The sequence below is a fragment of the Macaca nemestrina genome, chromosome 5 (genome assembly GCF_043159975.1).
Source record: "Macaca nemestrina isolate mMacNem1 chromosome 5, mMacNem.hap1, whole genome shotgun sequence".
Classification (NCBI taxonomy): Eukaryota; Metazoa; Chordata; class Mammalia; order Primates; family Cercopithecidae; genus Macaca; species Macaca nemestrina.
Genome location: NC_092129.1, coordinates 160,887,196 through 160,902,061, shown reverse-complemented (window position 1 = coordinate 160,902,061; position 14,866 = coordinate 160,887,196). Strand labels below are relative to the sequence as shown.

The 14,866-nt window shown below is 37.6% G+C and overlaps 1 long non-coding RNA gene across 14 annotated transcripts in view; it reads right to left on the bottom strand.

The window, feature by feature from the left end:
• Positions 1-14,866, bottom strand: part of LOC139363494 (uncharacterized) — a 588,541-nt gene that overhangs the window by 403,040 nt on the left and 170,635 nt on the right. For all 14 annotated transcript variants that reach the window (XR_011623989.1, XR_011623983.1, XR_011623978.1 and 11 more), the window contains 2 exons: positions 11,173-11,239; positions 8,519-8,604 (listed from right to left, as the gene is read on the bottom strand). This is a non-coding gene — a long non-coding RNA (uncharacterized lncRNA). The remainder of the gene's footprint in view (positions 1-8,518; positions 8,605-11,172; positions 11,240-14,866) is intronic.

Here is a 14,866-nt window from a genome sequence, read left to right as displayed (position 1 = left end):
ACCTAAACTATTAGCACTCTGGCAGATTTTGCCATTACAACAAAAAGGTTTAATTTAAAGCTGTAAAATACAACTATAGCATTGCATTAGATGTGGCAATTAAAACGCATCTGGGTGATGCAATGAAACTTTCACAATGGTCTTAATGAGAGCTGAGGTCATACATAAAGCCTGATTTCTCATGTGTGGGGTAATTGTACAAAAGTATTGTTTTAAAAAATCCTAAATGTGGCAGTTTTTCACAGGAGACAATTGTGAGGTTTCAGACATTTTATCAAAACAACAGCCATAAATAAAACACCCCACTTCTTAGTAAGCAGTGTTAGCTGAATGGCTTTCACTAATGTTTGCTTGTTCCCCTTAGAAGGTCATTCTTTTAAATAGTGTTATCGACAATCATACTCATTCTAGAACATGTCTGATAAATTTAGGGCAGATTAATTTCAGGAGAAGCACTCTCACAAATAAGGAGCTAATAGATGGGGACTATAGTTGACTATAATATAAGCCAAGTGCCTGGCTGTGTATAAAATTAAGCAGTGTTTCTTTTGCGAAGTGCTCACACTTTGAATTGATTTTTGTCGTTGGTTGGGTTTCACAGGAGCCCTGTGTTCCAATATTTCTTTTACTTTTCATGAGGCATAAGAGCTCTGTGTGCCTATAGCAAACAGACACTGTTTTCATTTGTAGCAAATTACTGCTAAGATAAAAATGCAATTAATTTCCCTGTGGATCTCTGCTTACTATGCGGTAAGTTAAACTAAATGACAGAGTTGCAAATATTAGAACTGGAAAGAACTTCATGGTTATCTATCTCCTGCTCAGTTTTTTTTTCATTTAACTAATGAGAAAACAGCCCCTGATGAAATGACCTGGCTTGGAGCTTGGCTGGTCACTTAACCTATACTTACTATCCTATTTGTAAGAATTCTTTTCTTGCATAATTCTCAGAATTGCTGTAAGAATCAAATTAAATACTGTATGCAATTTTTTGAAAACAGTAAAACTCAATAATAATAACAGTAATGATTATAAAGATAGCATTTATTGAGCAGCTAGTATGAACCGGGCAATATGATTTACATACATGACCTCACAAATCATTACAACCCTATCAGGAAAGTACACAAACAGGCTCAGAGATTTCTCCTAGGGGCATGAGCTAGCCAGTAGAGGAGCTGGGAGTTGGCGTAGGGATTTCAACACTACACGGAAGCAATCACAGCCCTTTTGAAATGGAGCCCATACTGGACCACAAGGTTCTTACTCCCAGTACAAGGTTTTCCCAGTTATAAATTTGTTTCATAGAGTTTTTTGGAAGCTGAAAAACATTGAAACTGCCTATTCCTTTCTAGGCTTAATTTTGATGCATTTACACCTTTCGTGTTGAGGTTTTAACGAGGAATGGAAAAGAAGAAGCCTTCTGACAGTATCGTAGATATTTTCAGCTCACCCCCTTGGTTTCCTATTTGCTGCATGTTTTGCCAACGGAGCCTCAAAATGTCCAGTGCTATCATATCCACATAAATCTCTCATCACTCTGTGTTCTGCTTCCTTGTTGCCGTAAGCATGAAGCTGTAAACACTCTGTCAGGAATTCAGACGATAACCCAATGATCATGGAATGGCGTCTGCGCATGTGCTGTTGTGTACATGTGCCCAGCAATGTTAAAATGCTGCCACCTTCTGTTTAGCCCATGTGCCGCTGATGTAGCCCATGTGCCGCTGATGTAACCCACCGCTTCCCATGTCCTCTAAGCTGATTTGTACTGATCCTGAATTGTACTTCTGCAATATATAATATGACAAGGAAAATGCAAAGCCTGCCAAAAAATCTTGATTGGCTCAGCTTTTGTGCTGCAGCACTTGAGAAGAACATTCCTACTGCCGTCCCACTAAAGTGCACTCAATACTTCTGACAGTAAATTATCGAAGCAGGAGTTTATCTCAGCATTCATGTGGTGGTTTAACCATTTAAGGATTCAAGAGGGGAAAGCTAAATAGGGTGGGGCTAATGTTCAATTGTTCGGGTGGTCATGGGTTAGTCTCAGGTTTTTTGAATGTTGCAAGGGGTCTAGGTTTATTCTCGGGTGCATTTTCTGCTGAGACACTCACAAGAAATGAAACACAGCCTGGGCAGGATCATCGATTTGTGAGGGAAGAACACCAGCACCTGCATTGTTGTCCAACTGTGGGAGTTGCACTGAACGGTTAGTGTGTACCTGACCCCAGCAAGCTGGGCCTCTGGCAGCTGGCGTATCAAGGACGATCGCCTCTTGCTTATCAGCAGTAAGCTATTTTTCCTCCAGGACAGGAAGCTTATAACAGTTACTGACACCATAGAATGATTCCCTAGATCTGGAACTCGCCAGCCTAAAATGCCAGCCCGAGCCTCTCCCCACAAAATGAACAAGGTTGCATTTTATCTCAGTCCCACAGCCCTACCAAATTAGCTTTGCCCAGGACCATTTTAATAACTAGCACATGACCACCCCATCCATGTGTGTACACTTAGGTCTGGAGAGTAGGGTCTCCTTAAATCATTAAAATACCAGGATTGTTTAGTAAAGCTGGAAAGCAGGAATGGAAAATAGATTTAGAGGCCAAAACTGTCTAGCTAAGTGCTTGCTGACCAAATTTTTATTGCCTAAGAACCTTATGCCTTATACATGTATGATTACACTCAAATCCTCTCTTGAGTCTTAAATGTATGTATACATACATATTATAATGTACATTATATACACATTATAATATAATATATAATATATACACATTATAATATATAATATAAATATACATGAGAGTCAAAGGAATCTGGTTTTACATCTTGTTACTGGATATAAGAAATAAACAAATATATATTATTTCCTACTAAATTGGAACCTATTTTTTTAAAATGCCTAATTTCTCAATTTTTCTTGCCAGTACAAATAATAATATTCTTAATTCCCTTATTTATTTTACTTCACATATGCATCATTTTTCTAGAAATGCTTCTCTATATTTTAAGAGCTTTGCTTATATTAGATGCTTAACATCAGTTGGAGACAATCTTACTGCTCTTGGACTTTATAAATCCTGAAACAAATTACTAATTTAATAGCAAATAATTTCCAACATAAATGAACAAGCCAGATTTTCATAGTTTTAAGAGAGAATTCTGTGTCCAGGGAAAATTAATATGTAAGTATGTGGATTCTATGTAACCCTGTGGTGGATACCCATACAGACAGCAGTCCTCTCCCAGCCCTGGTTGAAATGATGTCAGCAGAGAGCTTCCTGCAGGACAATCTCTGTACTTTTCAGTATGGTCCACAGTCAGGCACTTACAATGAGTCAGACACTGAAAATGACCCTAACTTAGTCCATCTCAGGTGGGCCTAATGTAACAACAATTCAGGTAAGGACAATTTCCACACACTTTGCTACCCAGACTCCCATGCCTTTTAGTAAAATTTACATCTTCCGTTTTTTTGAGTTGATCAAATACAAGCATGACTTCCCAGTGCTCTGATTTACTCACATATTCTTTAACAACAAATTGCTTTCTCCTGATAATTGAGCTTCATAATATCATTCCATTTAATGTTTATAAATAATGTATTTATTTATTTACTATATATTTATACGATTAAATATATAATTATATAAATATATCATTATAAGTATTTTATAACATAATTATAAAAATGTTATAATTATATATTTAATCTGTATCCTCAGACAGAATCACACAACCTGGAACTCTAGCACCTTCTTGACAATCTTGCACTGCATCTAAATGATACAATTAAAAGGGAACTGGGAAAGACATACATTATTTGTCAGATTTGCCAAAGCAGGAAGGAATGAATTTCCTGTAAATCAGATACAGAGAAATGAGTTGTTTTAAAGCTAAATTGGGCAAGGGAGATCTTGATCCAATGCCATCACTATTGATGAAGAAACTGAAGTGCAGAGAATGACTTGGCCATGATGAGCAAATTAGCTTAGTTAGAAATAAACCTAGAACCAAGTCTACTGGCTGGCACCCCTGCTGTCTTTCAACTGCATCATCAATTCTCATGTTGGAGTGCATAAGAGTCACCTATGGAATATGGTTCCAAGACCGACACAAGCCCACACATGAGGGTCCTTAGGTCTCACGTGGACTCTAGCAATCTGTATTTTTAATGAGTTCTCTAGGTGATCATGATGCAAGTGGCCTGAGCATGATTCTTTGAGAAAAGCTGTATTACTTCATGCAGTAGCTTCCTATTTCTTTTTATAGAAAGATTTCTGGAATCTTAACTGAGATATTATCCAAATGTCTAATCAAGGGATCACCAAGTTGAATGGGCTAATATAAGACTTAGTCTCCTTCCTGTTCCTCTACATCCAGACTGTTTAGGCTTATCTATGGAAAGAATTGGTTAACGACAATAAGAAAAAGCCTAAATTTCACCTATGTTCAATTCTGACCTACATACTCACCCACAGCCTCTTCCTAGTAGGACAAGATCTAACCAAGGCCTCCCTTTTCTCATTGGTCTCTCTGAAACCTTTAAACCTTCCAGAAAAATTACCAGTATTTTTTTTTCTACAGAGTGTTCTCATTTCTAAATCAATCTAAGCACTTTGGTAAATATTCTTAACAGATATCCATCTAAGCTTCCTCTTATCAGGGTCATAAAAAAGTGCAGATGACGAAACAGAGAAATCGGATTAAATTACAGGAATGGACTCAATGGCGTCACAATTGGAGGTTTTGTCGATTCTGAAGGCCCTGCTACTTTCCTGCTGCATTATTATCTCTCCTGTAAAGTACCAGGAAAGAATTAACTAAATCATAAAAACCATTATGTCCTTCAGTCACTGGCAGACTTTCTTCCACTAGAATTGAACTCCCAAATATGAGGCAAAGCACAGCTGAATAGGAGCTACCTGAATCTCTGCCCCTTTCTCCCACCCCCAGCGAGCTGCAGGCACCAGACAAGATAGATAAAAGTAAAATAGATGCACTTCCTTTTCTTTCTGTGGCAGACAAGGAGCTGTGGCTAGCCTCTCCATTAAAAGTCAGCGAAAAGGTAGACTCATCCTATTTGATTAGGACTGTCACCGTCACACAGTCGTTGCAATTAGTCCATGCCAGCCTTATTCAGGCCTTGGATTCTTTTCAGAAGTGAAAAAGGGAACACTCGAGGTCTATTGAATCGGAGCGTGGCATCTGCCTCACACCGAGGGGAGAGGTCGGGGTCACTGCTTGATTTTGATAAAGCGTGCCAGATTAATTGTCTTCGGTAATCCTGTTTGTCATGGTAGATATGCAGAGGAGTCTTTGTGGCACAGGCTGACATATGGGCCGGCCTGCTGCTTGCCTATTCAGGGTTCCCAACACATGCTCTCTGCAGCTGGACTGGTTCCCAGAGCCTTGTTCGCCAGAAGAGTGAGGCCTCCTGCTCCTATTAAGCGGGCCCCATCTCCACCACCAGGCTTCCTAATCTTCAAGCCTGCCTGGGCTATTGAAAGGGGCTGCATTATTCAAAAGAGGCCTAAAGAGAAAAAGGGAGAGAAGGGGGCTGGGGAGGAGAGAAAGACGGGGAGCAAGAGGGAGGGAGAAATGCAGGCACCAGAGATAGGAGTGAAAGACTCTCCAGATTGGGGAAGGGGGTGGGGGCAGACAAATATAATTACAAAAAATAGCAGCCATGTCCTTCAGGCAGAGCACTTCAGGAGGCTGATTATAGCTCCTCTCCAAATCCAAATCTATCACCAAATTATACCCTGCCTCTTTTGTAAAATAAATGTTAATAAGAGGTAATTTGGGCCCTGCTGATTGTTAAACTCAATGGAGATAGAATTTTTTTTTCCTCTGTGTGTGTTTATTGTAATATCTGGAGGGCTTTTTTTTTTTTCTTCTTCCAAAAAGAATTTATATGCAACCACAAAAGAGGAAACAAACATTCATTGGCCTGACACAATTGCCAGAAAACCAAGAATGGTTTGAGTTTTACAATAAAGGGTGAATGTATAGACTGGAAACTGGCCCTTAACTCCACTAGAACTTTGTAGTTGCTGTTCTCTGGAAGGAATATCCCCTAGAACTGAGAAGAGAGTGGTGCTCCAGGAAGAAGGGGGGCTGCCATCCTCCCTGGTAGGGGGAGGAGTGGTCCTTGCTCTAAATAGCTTTGCCTTTCTTTGGTTAAAAGCAGGACTTTTTTTTTTTTCCATTTACATAATCATTATTTTGAGTTGCTGCCAATTCTTCTGGGGGCTTTTACATTTAAAAGCACAAAAAATAGAGACAATCCTGTGACAGATCTTCTGAAAATGTTCTTACGATGTGTATTTACGAACAGACCCAGAAATGGAGCAATTAGAAACAATGAATAATAATCTTCTGGGCAGACAAAAGCATAGATGTATTAAAATATAAATCCTTGATCATAACAGCCCTGAAGCAGTCCTTCATGTATCTTTACTGTGTGCTCCTCACATCCACAGGGCAGAGATCCGGGGTCTGGCTGGGCCCAGGCGCTGTGGCTGTCAAGGTTAGTAATGTCTGACCACAGAGGGCTTGGTCTGCGGTTGTTTTTGTTTCTTACACAAATGCTGTGAAGAGGATTTATTCTGATAATTGTATAATAAGAAACAACAGCATTATCTATCATTAGTTTCAGGGAGGACATAATAGATTTTCAAAATAAAAACTAAAAACTGAACTAAGAAGTCATCATTCAACTATTTCTTTACTCTAGATATTAAAAAGAAAAGCTTGTATTTGGGGGTTTTTTTTTTTGTCCCTCTCCTCAAATAGGTAACTACAACATACTTTTTGTTTTGGGGGGATATGTATTTCCACATTTATTTGTTTTACTTCCTACAATGAAACAGTCACCTGACTCAAAGCTGGGCATGGCACAGGGATAGCAAAGAGTCCCTGTGTTTGCAGAGTTTATGTTATATGAGGGTTCACTCTTGTTTCATCAGTGCATAAAACAGTGCCAGGCATATTCTATTAACTCATTAAATTTTATTCATTCGAAAAATTTTAAAAAATGAATAAATGACAAAAACCAAACCAAACCAAAAAACGTGGCATATCTAAGGTAAGCAACTTGTCTTAACTTATGCATTACATTATAAAGAAGCAGCAGCAGCAGAAAGGGAAGAAAAGGAAGAGTAGAACCAAGAGAAATAAATTAACATTTCTGAGTACATAGTCTGTGCTAGGTATGTGCCATGTGCTTTATAAGCATTATCTCCTGTAATCTTTAAAAGAGCCTTATGGAAGGGGAGAGTAGACATTCTGCTAGTGCCCTCTGGTGCCTTCGTATTAGTTGTATGATTAAAATCACCTGATTACTCCTTAAAATTGGTTGTAGCTGATGGCCAAGCATCGTTCACTTCTGGGGTCGTGAGGCCAGGGCATCAGTAGTGTTCAAGGCTTCCCAGGTGAATCTAATGAGCATCCAAGATTGCGAATCACTGATTTTAAGTTGTGTTTCTCAAATGTTATTCATACCCACCTGGGAACATTGTTAGGTTGGTTTTTGGCAGGTCCTAGGATTCTATCGTTCTAACAAGTGCCCAGGTGATGCTGATGTTGACTAGTTTCTGAACCTCCTTTTGAGTTGCAAGGCTTTAAAGAGATTGATCAATCTGCCCGGTGGCTGGCCTGACTTTCAAACCCTGGCTTTCCCACCTGAAGATCCTGAGTTCTCCAGTTCTGTGATATTACTGTGTCTCCTACAGATTTAAATCAAGCATTATGAAGCACCATGTGATAGGAAGAACATTCGTCTGCAAGTCAGGAGGTCTGGAGCTTCATTACAGTTCTACTACCCCTAACTTTGGGTCTTGCCTCCCTGAGTTTCAGGTTTTTTCTCTCTAACATATAGGATTTGGAATTGATTGTAGTTGCTGTCCTTGGATTCTCCACATCACCAGTTAAATGCTGTGTCTGAGATCAGACCTTTCCTATAGGGAAAAATGTCACTTTAGGCAGAGCCAGTAACCTTTCTCCCTTCCTTTCTTCCAGCCACTCATGCTGTGGGTTGTCCGGAGAGACTGGTGAGGAGGATGGAGAACTGTCACTTTATGCTTGCCTGCCTGCTTGCCTCCCTCCCTCCCTTCCTTCATTCCTTCCTATGAATATATGTGTTTCATTATCTGTTTGCTAAGATGTGAAAGACAGATAAATAGAAAAACACTAGTGTGACTGAAAAGGATCCTTAGTTTGACATCATCTCCAGAACAATACCATATAATATCTCTTACTTCACTTTTCCATATTTTTTAAACTGCTATTACTTGGGCATGTATTCACTGAAGGAAATAAATTTAAGGGGAAATCGCTGTGGACATTATTTACACTTTAACATGACATGGTGCTTCCAGAACGCCCTGAGGCTATTTGGATAGGGGTTGGAGAAAGGACAAACATACAAATCAGGACACTATGAAGCAAGAGGTACAATACCTAGATGGCTGAAGCACAGATAGAAAACAGATTCAGGAAGGGACAAATAGCATACCTTACTGTCCTTCCAGGTGGGATTTCTAGGGAGATCTGTTTCAGAGTCTTGCAGCCTTTTCAGAGATTGGCACTGGGAGATTCCCCCTGAAGAGAATGGAAAACGACCAACATTTAACTAGCATCTTCTTCCGTCACGTTGGGATGCCCTGAGCCAAACCCCTTTAAACCTGCGTGATTAGGCTCGGTGGGAGCCAGGTGCACTTCTCTGTTCATCAGGAGAACAGAGGCAAATCCTGCCCATCTTCCTCGCATGCATTATATGCAATTATAACACAAAAGTATACCTGTGAATTCCTAAAATAAGTTAGTTTAGGACCCTTGTTTCCTATACCTGGGCTGTAGGAATGAGGTAGAAACTAGGCTTTGTATATTTCAAGAGAACCATAGACCCAAGTAAGTTTTATTACTTCTACATTTACTTTTATTTGACTTATTTATGTCTTAATTTCTTTTCTTTAAATTAGCCAAAAGGCTTCTTTGTGGATTTTCCAGTCATTTTGACAAGTTCGCCTCAGAAAATGCGTGAAAAACAAGTTGTGGTAAAGCAGCAGCCTTCTATCCTAAACACGCCCTGTCAAACAGACACATATTTAGACCCAGCTTTCACATGTCACTTTATGTCTACTCCAGATCAAGCTATAGCCTTGCCCATAATGTTTTGCCAAATTTTACAAGGTCAAAAATTACATGATTGGGGGAAAAACAGCTCAAGGGAAACAGGAGTAAATTATGTTTTATTTAAAGGGTAGCTTTCTTTGAATGAAGCATTATTCCCTTCAAGGCTTTCTCTAATGCTGAAGTTTAGGGAGTCTTGAAGCTTAGAGAAACTTTGCTCATCTATTTAGCCCTCCCCAGTGGGTGAAGGACTCTTATGCCGGTTTTAATGCCTTCTACCAACTCAATAACACTCAACCCCCTAATAGCACTCATGCTGCAGGGTGTCCATAGAGACTGGTCAGGTGGACAGAGAGCTGTATCGTTCAGCCAGGTTACGTATATAAGATTTGAACGGTGGATTATCCTGAGATAATACTGATAAACAACTATTGCCTCTGCCAAACAATAGCACAAATAGAGACACCACTTGATCTCCACCCTCACCCCATGGGATTATTTAAAAGTCTTTCTTCTGTCTGTGATGTACATCTCACTCTAGGGAAAAGACAACGAATTATGTTTAACTATTTTAAAATCTTATAGGTCTGGGCCTGTCCACCAGCAGTTTCCCAATGTCCTTTCATAGTAATCTAGCCTCTTGGAAATGTAAGGACTCTAGAAAGATAAAAAGCAATGGTTTGCCTTATTCTGCGGCACAACTTTCTTTATCAGGACAGGAGATTTCAGGCATTTTTGAGTTATTTAATCTGAGTATGGACTCTTTGCTTCCTATTTTCATTTGTTGCCCTACCTATGCCAAGATCCTGTAGCCATTATCATTAAAACTAATAGTAGAGAATATTATGAGTGGTTATTACCTGCTCAGTTTAATTTCTCACTTTATACCAACTCCAAATTTCACAGGTAGATGCTACCATTTCCTCCATTTCTAGAGGAAGATATGGAGGTTTAGAACAACTTGTTCACAGTCCCACAAGCTACTCTATGGTATTCAGACTTCAAGTCTATTCTTTACCGTGGTATAGCTGAGGCACAAAGAATCAAATAAGCAAGCACTAATAGGACACTTGCAAATATAATGCAAGGCACTGGGCATATATAGATACTTAAAATATATATTTAGTCTCTGCCCTCAAAATGCTAGACTCAAAATAGAGCAATATGACAGAAAAATAAAATCTCAAATAATACCACAAAAATTCATTTTAAAATAGAGAGGGAAATAAAAGATATTCCCTAAATCACAAGGACATTCTGATAAAATGCCAATAAATGATGTATCTAAGTGCTATCAATTAAGGGAAATAATTTAGAATCTAGGAGCAGAGATAACAGGAACATTGGAGATTCCACTTTGTTGGGCTGAAGGTTCATATTACTCTGTTTATTTTTTCACATAAATATTTAAATATATTGTATCTTTTTTTTAATTGATCTGGGTATACAGTCCTCCCTGAAGCACTAAAAGCTAAGCTGCTAAGAGAATACCTTGCTAACGGAATTTCCAATGTTATAGGCAACTTGTTCTTCTGGGGTAACTGAGTAAAGGGTTTGATCTGCCAGGTTGTTTGTATAATAGAACACTGGAGTTTTAGAATTGATTATGAAAAGATATCTAGTACTTGAGATTATGAAAAGGTAGTAATAAACAATATACAAATGGTTTATATGGATTGTGTTACAAGGCATAATTCTGAGTCTCACATGTTTCCATAAGAACTCTTATGATATATAATTCTGGCTGGATTGACTGGGCAGTCACCAAAATTGATTTCTTTTCATCTGTCTATATCACAGCCTATCTTGTAGTTACCTACGGCTTTTTGACTGACTTTTGACTAATGTAATGTGGACAGATGTGGCATCACCTATTTTCAGTCCAGGCCCAGTTACACTTTTCATGCATGCTCTGCCATGCTCTTTCCTATTTCCATCTGGCTGAAATCCAGATGATCCCCCCCCCCCCACCGCCACACACACACACACACACACACACACACACACACACAAATGGTGTCTTTGGAATGGACATACCGAAGAAAATGAAGCCACAAGATAGAAGGAGCCCACTTGAAGGAGAGCCATTCAACCTGGAACATACCTTAGAATATAGGGAAATTAAAAAGATTTTTATTTGGTTTAGTCACTGACATTTTGAGATTTACCTCTTATAAGACACCAAGCCTTCCTTACAACATACATTGTTATTATTATTTCTCCCATTTTACAGATGAGAAATTGGCACTCAGAAAGGTTAGGTAACTTGCTTAGATTCTCTTGGGGAAACCAAGACTGTAACCCAGGCAATCTGACTCCATACCCTAAATACTTACCCATTATACTAAACTGCAACTTAACTAATTATGTTCTTCTTAGATTTGACGTTAGTTTCACTTCTGGCTAAAACTAGGTGGGTAATGATACTATACAAAATATTCCCTACTATATTCTTTAGAACAAATAAGCTTCCTTGAGCCAAGGAAAATTTCAAGCATCAGTTGGGAGTTACAAAAAGGATGCTAATTTTCATTTTTATACCTTTGTCTCTATAGAGTACTCTGTAGTGCTGAATGTTTGTATTAGTTTTAGGTTTGGGAGCATATCCTAATATTCAGTCTTACCAACTAAAGACTGGAGCTTGACATTAGTTTCAAGTAAATGCAATGTTAGTATTCCCCATGAACAGTCAACTCTACTGTCGAGAAAGCTGTATACATTTGTGAGTTAGAATAGGAAAAAAAAAGTGAACCCACCAATTTACCAGCCAACAAAGAAAAAATTACAAAAATTCATGAAGGTGGCATTTTTATCCTTATTCTGAGGTTCAGTAGTTTTGAAGGGGAGATTCAACTCTAAAAATAAACATGTTGGAGTAGGTTTCTAAACTGTAGTAATAAAGATAACATAGGTGAGATTGCACGTCAAGGTGGAAGGCCAGAGAGTACTTGGGTAGAGATATTAAATTTCAAGAGATACGTAATTTCAAACTTCTTGGTCTTGGCTAGGGAAGATGATTGCATGCCAAACTCTCTACAAACATAAGGGCACTCCCTCGTGCCTCTCCTTCACCCAACCTACTTCTCAATCTCCGCAGTTTATTTATTTTTCTACAATGGTATTTTCCCTGCCGTATTATACAAGTCCTTTGATGACTGGGGAACTGCTTTTATGGGTATTTTTATCTCTTATATTGTCTGATGTGGTTTGTTTGCTCAGAATAAGCTGTTCAATAAACATCTCCTAAATCAATGAATATCTTAATGGTCTCTAATGTGAAATGGGATTTAATTCACTGCTTGAGTCCCTCACCATAGATAGTACAGATAGCTAAAATATTTTAGGAATCTACTTTGGTAAGCTAAATATTAATCACTGCTTCCCATATAGCTGATTCTATGCCTAAAGGTTCATTTCAAGTCCATAAAGCATACTAATTATTCATGGCATGCAAAAATAAAAACCCATACTTTTTAACCATTAAGATTTCAAATAACTACAGAACAAAATGAAAGGTTGGAAAGGTTGGTATACCATCTCTGAAAGTAAAAGCTAACATAAAATGATTAACAAAAAAATATGAGCGCATGCATAACTGGTTAAATCCAAGTAATAGTTGTAGACTAGTTAATTGTGCTGTGTCAATCAATTTCTTGGTTTGGTAATGCACTTTAGTATGTAAGTTACCATTGAGGGGAAGCTGGGTGACAGGCAGAAGGGACTTACTGCAACATTTTTGCAAATTGTTGTGAGTGTAGAATCATTTCAAAATAGAAAGTTGCAAAAAGTAGGATACAACTCTTATAGTGATAGAAGACATGAGAAAATATGAGTACCTTTTAAATTTGTAATATTCATTTTGTTAACAAAGGATATTTGAGAAGTTTTGCATTGGGAATCAGTATTAAAGCCTCTTACATTTCTGGCTAATTTAGTTCAGTCTAGCCATTCTTTTAAATAACACGGAGTGTCAGGGATTATAAGAAAATATATTTTAGTAAGTACTTTTGGTTTTTGACTGCCAAATATTGTATTTATGTAAAAATAATTCATTTCTTTGGATTTTATGCAAACTATGTTGACTGTATAGCTTTCAAACTCATTTAATACTGAGAAATTTGATACTGTTTTTATTGTATTGACGGCAGAGTTTACTGCTTAATGTTTTAAATATGTTCTCACTGATTAAGGTATTAGAGATTACTGCCATCTCAATGATAATGTTAGAATCTTATGTTTTTAATACAATCCATTGAAACGGTATTATACACAGAGTTTAAATTAACCAAATAAAATCTTTCATACAAAGACACATACACATAGACATACATATACTGATATGCTCACAGATACAATTATCTCAAGAACTTAGATGCATCCAATGAGGAAAAGCAACTTCTATTTCATTCTAGAATTCTCACGTAAGCTATTTCATCTTTTTGCTTATAATTTCATTTGCTTAGATATATCCAGGCCACATTCTTACAAACTTTAGTGACATTCTGAGGACCATATTAAATAGGATATCCTTCCATAACTAGATTCTAAAGACAGAAGAGACTTCAGAAAGAATAAAATCTAACTGGCTCCTTTTATAGAATGAGGCAGAGGGTCAGCCATGCCAAGTGGTTTAGCTGCATGGTGTGGATTAAAAAACAGCATTCTGATTTTCAGAATAGTGTACATTTCACTGTCTGGTATTTCCTCATGAGAGACAATGTAGAAAATTCCAAATCTCAGAGATGAAAAGTTCTCTTTCAGATGATTTCTTCACATTAATTCTATATATGAGTGGCCCAGTGTTGCCATTTATCAACATTGATACATGTTGTGTCTCACTTCTTCCCTTTCTGATTAATCAGACTACAGGGAAAAAAAAAAAAAAGGAAAATACCTAGGACTTGCTTAGTCTAGAAATGTAGCAAGAAGAAGAAAGAGACTTGAGAATTATGTCAAGGTGCTTTTCTCCCCAGTGTTGTGGTTCATCTTGATGTGGAGAATTGCTCTGTCAAAAAGAATCTTCATGTAATTGTCAGGCCAGAAAACTGCAACAGGCATGTGTTGGCATTCTGTGATTGGTGAGCTATCTATTGCTTTTATACTTCAAAACTAATTGGCATCTAATTTAATTACTTTATTTAAAATGAATTTAGTTATTTATTTTGAAGTCCTTTCTGGATGGCATTCCAAATGCATTCAGTTTTGAAAAAGCAGAATTATAAACCTTTTTTAGTCTATAAAAATCTGTTCTGTTATTCTGAGCCTTGTTTTGTGACCATCCTCCTTTCCTATATTCTTTATCAGACACCATTATCCTCTATCATAAAAATCTCCTCATTACATACAATTTCCTTTATATTTGAGGAGGTACCCTTGACCCTTGCTAAGATTTAAGGGGCATTTTAGTTTTACCTACAGCATGTTTTTCAAATTGTTTCTTAGTTTATTTGTTAGTTTTGTTTTTTGATAACATTTAAATAAATAGTTATTCTAGTTTAATATGATGATTTTACAGGGCTGACTTTTGTCAAGTAATCTAATCTTTTTTCCTTATACAGAGGAATTATATCTTAACTTGGAAGCTTTGAACTTGCCAGCATTAGTTAGAAATGAGAATATTATTTTTAATGTACTAAAGAAAAGAGAAGAGGCCTCAGTGACTACTTTCTCTTCCAGATAAATTCCCAAGCCAGGATTTCACAAAGATGATTTCCATGTAAAAATTAAAGAA